General features: G+C 43.5%; 1 protein-coding gene across 5 annotated transcripts in view; it reads right to left on the reverse strand.

The window, feature by feature from the left end:
- The window catches only part of SUN2 (Sad1 and UNC84 domain containing 2), a 63,544-nt gene extending 60,897 nt beyond the window's left edge, over positions 1-2,647 (reverse strand). The window contains exons 1-2 of one of the 5 annotated variants that reach the window (XM_056523883.1): positions 2,418-2,647; positions 1,936-2,064 (exon numbers count right to left, since the gene is read on the reverse strand). The gene's annotated coding sequence lies outside the window, so the exon portion shown is untranslated. Of the gene's footprint in view, positions 1-1,934; positions 2,065-2,208; positions 2,315-2,352 lie in introns of those variants that run through there. The other 4 variants (XM_056523885.1, XM_056523880.1, XM_056523884.1 and 1 more) reach the window with 4 other exon arrangements.
- Positions 2,648-7,942: the final 5,295 nt, after the last annotated feature.

The raw sequence follows: 7,942 nt of genomic DNA on the forward strand, positions 1-7,942 counted from the left end.
GTCCGCAGGTTGAAGACCACTGCGGGTGGGGGAGTTCACTCGAGTATAAGCCGAGGGGGGTGTTTTCAGCACGAAAAATCGTGCTGAAAAACTCGGCCTATACTCGAGTATATACGGTATCCCTGCGTGCGTAATTGTACGAACTATTAAAATATAACATTATGTACGGTAAATGACATAAATGTAAAAAAAAAATAAAAATACCAAAACCACAGAATTCTGGTATTTCTGTAATCAGGCGGCCTAAAGTATCAAAATAACATGTTAGCTCAACCACAAGGTAAATGGCATAGAAAAGAAAACCACCAAATTTGCAAAATTATCTTTTACTATTTCAATTTCACTTCACCAATATTTTTTTGTTTCAAAGCAAATGTTATGGAAAAAATTTAAAAAGGTATCATTATAGTAGGTAGTTATGGCTATTATAGGGCGAGGAGGAAAAAAACGAGATTGTAAAACTGAAAATTGGCCCGGACAAGTGGATCATCATGAGGGACAAGGAGATTTTGCTCCATTTTAGTCCCGTGGACAAGTAGTTTATTATTAAATTTCCACACCCCTGAGAGGCCATTGTTTTCAGATGCTCCCCACCCATTTTTGTTGTTTTCTTGGGGGTATTTAATCATTTACTAGTTAGGTGTTGTATTTGATTGACATATTGTCCCTGATTTACCAAGAGTGTTGTGTAGTTTTCTTTGTGGGTTTTAATTCCCTTCAAATTTTTTCCATGGTATTTACTAAGGTTTTTGCACTTTTCCCCTTTTTTTTTTTTTTTTTTTTTTACACCTGCTCTGATCTGTCTGGTTTCCTCAGCTCATATCCACCACATTTTCTGTGGAAACCTTAATAAATATGTTGGGGTTTTGTGAAAATGTCAGAGCCACACCCCCTTTCCGATGGCCACGCCCCCTTTTAAGGTTCTCTCAGTAAAATGGGGAGTTGGTTGATTTTTTTTTTTTAAATACTGGCGCAAATGCTGGCACAGAGAATTTCTGACGCAATGCTCCAGAATCTGGTGCACAACCCATCAAAACAGGTCAGATTTACAATAATAAATCACGGCCAGTATTCGTCAACGGATTTCTTTTTTTGCATTTCTTTGGCGCAGTGTCTTTTTGCCACATTTTCACCTCTGTTAAATTGTAAACTTTCCAACATTGTGACGGTCCTATATTTAACTTTTGCAGTGGTCAGTAATTTATCAATTGCGTTAATTGTACTTTGGCGCTAATTTGCCAGTTTTTTTGACACATGTTTTACGCAAATCACTGGCAACAATATTCTGACATGAAAAACACACATACCAAAGGAAGAATATGGTATGCGCCAACTGACAACAGGTAAAAATGATAAATACCCCCCCTTGTGTAGCTGGATTGTACGTTGATAAAAATAAAAGAGCTGAACGGACTCATAACGGGTTGGAGCGCGATGGCAGTGTGAACTTAGCCTAAGCAAGGTTGGCAAATATTGCTTTAGGGTGCGTTCACACTGCGGAATCTCCGCTCGCTGAATTCAGCGAGAAGAGATTCCGTCTGGTGGCCGCTGCTGAAAATACTTTGGCGCAATGGCCGTGGGGCACTGAGCCCTCACCATTGGCGGCTATGCAGTGCTCGTGGAATCCGCGCAAAGAATGAACAAGTTCTTTCTTTGCGCTGAATAATTTCTGCGGCGGAATTGTCCGCCGCCGAAATTCCGCAGTGTGCACGGATCTTGCGGAGACCCGTTCACACTAATGTTAAGTTCACACTGCGTAATTCCGCTCGCGTAATTCCGCCCATGGAATTCCGTAGTGTGAACGTACCCTTAGAAGAAAAAGTCTCACAAAGAGTTACAAAAACCATAAATGCGCCAAATGTACGCTTTTTTTTAAATTTTATTTACACACACCAAAAAACGGGTAAAATACGGTACTTCCCCCCAAATAGTCACCTGGTCCAGTTATAGCCAGAGTCAGCGCAATGTCTTAAGGTGGTCCGCTGTTCCTCTCCAATGCTCTCAGTCACTTTGCTCACTGCGGCGACACTTTATACCGCCAAGAGCGTGAAATTACACTGAAACCTGCAAAAAAAAAAAACACAACATAATCAATACACAAGCATTTAAGAACTGCACACAGCAAACACAACAAAAGTAAAGACAATAATGCACACAAAAAAAGAACACAAGACTAAAGTGGTGCCAAAACCACAAAAGGACACACACAGTGCAGAAGTGTCTGCGGCCACTAGGAAAAGTGACTGGTGAGGATGACACTGGAGGAGGTGACACAGTGACAGCCGACAACAAAGAGGAGGACGGGACGGGGGAGGGGAGGACACAAGTGATACAAAGAAGCGCCGTCCGCACCGTGGTGATCCCGCCCGGGCTGTGTGCGCAGGTGACAGTGACACAAACAGACACACGGTACTGACATCTGAGGATGCAGCGGCGAGCAGTCACCTCCTGCCGCCGCCTGATTGGTCGGGACGGGTGTCACTCAGAGCGGCAGCGGCCTCCTGATTGGACGGTTTGAACAGGCAGGGACGGGGGGCGGGGCGGAGACGCTGGCGCTGCAGGAAAAGGCTGTACTTGGCTTATTGCCTCTTAACCGCTTCTGTACCGACAGACGCCGCGTGTGTATAGCGGGGGCGGTTTATTAGCGGCTCTTCAGTGTGTACAGCGCCCTCATGTCCTCTCCCCGGTCTTTTTGATGAGAGGTACCCTTTAATGATGCAGCAAGTTTTTATTTTTGCGTTTTCGTATATTTTTTTTCTCCTCGCCCATTTTTTTTCTCCAGACCAATTTTTTTTACCTTATTGACCAGTCTCTTTTTTTTATTTTTTTATTTGACTGGTAGTAATGGTAATAATAACTTTAGCCCCAGAAAAATAGCTAAAATTATTCCAATCCTTTATTAACAACAAAAAAAATCTCTAAAAATAAGATATCTTATTTTTAGAGATTTCTTGTTGTTAATAAAGGATTGGAATAATTTTAGCAATTTTTCTCGGGTTTTTGTTGTTTAATGATAGCTACAGGGGATAGGTAGCCCCCGTTTTGTCAGTGATTTGTTGTAATAATAACTTTAGAACACTTTTTCTGAGCGGAGCGATTCTGAGATTTAGTTTTTTGCATCTATGGGGTCCATGCTGCCGGGACTGGCGCGATCGCGGCCCCGGCAGCTGCGGCCGGACTCCGGTTGTGATTGACAGCCGGGTCCCGCCGCCAATCTCCTGAGCTGCGTGCTGCAGTGCAGGAGATCGCTAGGACGTATGCATATATCTAAGCGCGCGAACGTGTCGGGTGCTGGGACGCATTAATACGTCCTATAGCGGGAAGGGGTTAACCCCTTAATGATGCAGAGAGATTTTATTTTTGCCTTTTAGTTTTTCCTTGCCAATTTTTTTCTCCACACCAATGTTTTCCCTTTTTGACCAGGCCCCTTTTTTATTTTATTTTTTATTTGACTTGTCTCTCTTTAAATGGTAATAACTTTACAACGCTTTTTTTGAGCGGAGCAATTCTGAAATAGTTTTTTCGTGACATATTGTACCTTATATAAGTGGTGCTTTTTTGCTGACACATGCAGCATTTTTTGTGTGAAAAACTCCAAAATATTGTGGAAAACTGGAAAATTTCTGTCATTTTTTTATTTATTATTATTTTAATGGTGTTCACTGTGCGGTAAAAGTGATGTTATATTTATTCTGTGGGTCGGTACGATTATGGCGATACCCATTTTTTATAGCTTTTTATGTTCATTTTCCTTTTCTGAGCAAAATACTTAGTTTTTTTCCCCTTTTTTTGTGTTATCATTTTCTGACAGCCGTCACTTTTTTTTAATTTTTTTTGCCCGACACCATTGATTGAGGGCTTAATTTTTTTGCCGGACAAGCTGTACTTTTTATTAGTATCATTTTGCGCTTTTTTTGTTGTTGTTTTTTTTTTACAGCGTTCACTGTGCGAGATAATCTACATTATAGCTTTATAGTACACGTCATTACGGACATGGCAATACCTAGTATGTATAAGATTTGTGTTTTTTTTTAATGATAATACAGGGCTTTTATTGGGAATGGGGCATTTATTTTATTTTTTTTACACTTCATACTTTTATTGAAGAACCTTTTCTTATTTTATTTTTCACTTTTTACAGGTTATACTATGCTGCAATACATTTGTACTACAGCACAGTACAAGCTGATGAGCTGCACACACTACAGCCTGTGGCAGGATCTCACAGGCTTCCGTAGCTGGCAGACAGGAGGCCATCAGCTGGTCTCCTGCTGTCATAGCAGCTAACGGCAACCGACGATCGTATTGCGGTGCCGCCGTTGGTGAACAGGGCAGCACCCTCCTCCTGTCAACAACATAGATGCCGTAATCAGGATTGATCACGGCATCTATGGGGTTAAAGCAAATATGTGGCGAAAGCAACTTATCCCCTATCCACAGGATAGGGGATAAGTGTCTGGAGGCATGTCGGCCGCATCATGACGTTGCCGCCGACATGTCCCCTCCATGTATCTCTATGGGGCAGCGTTCGTGCCTCCCCACCTCTCCCATAGAGCTGTATGGGGAGGGGGCGTACCGTCGACCTCAGAGAGGTCGACACTACGTGCATTAGCCGTCGCACAGCAATGCGGGAGCCCCGTTTGGCAATATGGGAGCCCAGCGGTTGGACCACCCCACGATCAGACACTTATCCCCTATCCTGTCGATAGGAAATAAGTTGTTTTCCCAGCAGATGTCTTTTAAAGGGGTACTCCGGTGAAAATGTATTTTCTTTTAAATCAACTGGTGGCAGAAAGTTAAACATATTTGTAAATTACTTCTATTTTTTTTTTTTTTATTTTTTTTTTTTAAACTTTATTTATAAATTTTCATATAACAAGAACAACAACAAGGTCCTCAATGTATGATGTATGAAACAAGGAATGAGAGACCACCAAAACAGTCATAATCATAATACACATACACAAATCAGAGTGAGATACATCGTGCATATACGATTAGCTAATCCACGACCCTAATTGAGGTCGAACATCTGTCCGTCCACTGGGACAGAGTAGCTATGCGGCTATTAGAAGCCCCACACCTCCTCGCTATCAATCCCTCCAACACGAGGTCACTATGTACCTCCGCCAGTATGGCAGGAAGACCCGGCACCCCAGTCGACTTCCACCTCCGAGCAATGTGAGCCCTCACAACTATCAGAATATGATATAGAACGATCATATAATGCGGGGGAACTTGTTCTAGGGACAGAAATAGTAGTGCACTCTCTGGGCCCCATGGGAAGGGGCAGTCCACTAGGTTGTCCAACAACTTCTTAATGTCGGCCCAAAGAGGTGCAATTAACGGGCAAGTCCACCACACGTGTAGTAAGGTACCACTTTCTCGGTTACATCGCCAACACACTGGGGAGGTGGTAGGGTATATTTTAGCCAGACGGACCGGCGTGTAGTACCATCGGTATAAGAGCTTCCTAGAAGCTTCGAAATGATTAACACATTTAGAATATTTTTTGTGCAAGTCAAAGACAAAGCTCCACTGCTCAGTCGTGAATCTGCGTGCCAGGTCCTCCTCCCATCTGGACTTAAACGTACTGTCCGCCTCCCCCTCCTCCTCAGTCAAAGCTACATAAGCAAGGGAGATACCCCTAGTAGAGGAGTCCCTGCACAGAAAATGATGTTCATACGTAGTGCGAGGCCGGGAGCTATCCCAAGTGAGGGATCTCAAAAAATGTCTAAGCCTCAAATATTTGTAAAAGTCTTTCTGCGATATAGAAAATATGCGTACAATATCAGTGAAAGGCATTAACCCATCAGCATCGCTAATCAATGCCACCGTGAGGATGCCCGCATCTATCCAGGGCTTAAAATCTATATCTAGAATATAGTCTCCTATAGCAGCTAAAGGGATATCCTTCACTCTAGGTGGACAAATACTTTTAATTTGCGCCACCTTACTCCACAACCTGATAGCAGCCGCAATAGTAGAGAAAGGAGAAGAGGGAGCAAAGGTAGGGTTAAAGCGTAATGCCCAAAGAAGGTTATTAAAATTAGAGACATTGAGGACAGCAGCTTCAATATCTACCCACAGGGGGGGAGCGTCTTGCCACCACCATTTTTTAAGCTGATCGAGTAGAACAGCGTGATAGTACATTTTAAGGTTCGGCACCCCCATACCTCCCTCATGTACAGGGCGATACAGTATATTCGCACCAACCCTAGGATGCTTACCATCCCAAATAAATCGTAAGAGCATTCTCTGTAGTTGTGAAATGAAGGAGGCAGGTACTATCATCGGCAGGCATCTAAAAAAATATAAAATTTTAGGGAGCAGCATCATCTTAGCAGTGGCAACACGTCCCGCCCAAGAGACAGGGAGCTTAGAGAAGTGATCAATTTCTTTAGTAAGTAGGGACCTCATAACAGTAAAATTAGAAGCAATTGTCTTATCAGGTAACGCAGTAAGGACTATGCCTAGGTAGGGAATTTGGTCAGTGACCCATTGGAAGGGATATTTAGCTTGTAGCACTCGCTGTTGCTCAGTGGGTATCTGCAATGGTAAGATACACGACTTTGTGGGGTTAATCTTATAAAAGCTAACTCGACTAAAGGCATCAATAATATCCATAACGGGGCCTAAAGAGCTCAGGGGGTTGGAGAGACTAATGATGACATCGTCGGCGAACAAGCCAATCCTGTGGTCTACTTTACCTATTTGAATGCCCGCAATGTTTGGGGAGTCCCGGATGGATTGAGCAAGCGGCTCCATAACTAAGGTAAATATAAGGGGGGATAGTGGGCACCCCTGTCTAGTCCCATTGCTAAGTGAGAAACTATTAGAAAGGTTACCCATCGTGTAAATTCTAGCAGATGGGAGCGTATATAGTGCCATAATGGCGGATTCTAAAGAGAGGGGAAAACCAAACTTACGCAGCACACTCCGCAAATATCCCCAGTGCACTCGATCGAACGCCTTCTCCGCATCAAGGGATAGCAAGAGAGAAGGCGTCCGATCGGAATGCGCTTTTGTGATGATGTCGAGAAAGCGTCTCGTGCCATCCACCGTTTGACGACCCTTGACGAAGCCAACCTGGTCCCTGTGGATCAGGTCCGGCAGAACCCTATTTAACCTGGCAGCAAGAGCCAGAGCATACAATTTAATATCACTATTTAGGAGAGAGATTGGTCTGTAATTTAGGGTAGAGTCCAATGGCTTACCAGGTTTAGGTATGGTAATGACCAGAGCATCCAACATCTCCTTAGGGGGTACACCGTTCTCCTTAATACGGTTAAAGGCTCTGGTCAAAAAAGGAGCTACAGAGGGGCCAAATCGCTTATAAAATTCATTTGTAATACCATCAGGGCCAGGTGACTTCGAGGGCTTGAGGGAACGCACACATTCAAGAATTTCTTCTGTGGAGAAGGGAGAGCAAAGATCAGATGCTTGGTCCGCGGACAGAGAGGGGAGGGACACAGAAGACAGAAAAGAAGAGATAACTGCTTCATCAGGCTGTGGAGTAGCAACGTCATGTTGAAGATTGTATAATTTGCTATAAAAATCTGCAAAACAATTGGCTATACTTTGAGGGTCAGTAACTATAGAACCATCAGATTTAGTAAGGAAGGGGATTCTCCCCTTATCCTGACGTTTTTTAAGTTGTTTAGCCAGTATAGAGCCAGATCTATTACCCTGCCAATACCATGTCATTTTAAGCCTTCTCAGTGCTATCTCATAGCTGTGCAAAGAGAGGGAGTGTAGGGTAGCACCAACCTGAGAAATTTCTCCTACTAGTGATGGAGAGTACGAGGACTTATTACGCCTATGTAATTCCGCAAGGCGCTGTTGGAGTTCTAGTGTTTTGGTCTGGCGGAGCTTCCTGTCATAGGCAGTTTGGCTAATAAAGTGGCCCCTAATTGTAGCCTTAAACGCACACCAAAGCATG

The sequence above is a fragment of the Hyla sarda genome, chromosome 6, assembly GCF_029499605.1.
Source record: "Hyla sarda isolate aHylSar1 chromosome 6, aHylSar1.hap1, whole genome shotgun sequence".
In the NCBI taxonomy this organism is placed as follows: Eukaryota; Metazoa; Chordata; class Amphibia; order Anura; family Hylidae; genus Hyla; species Hyla sarda.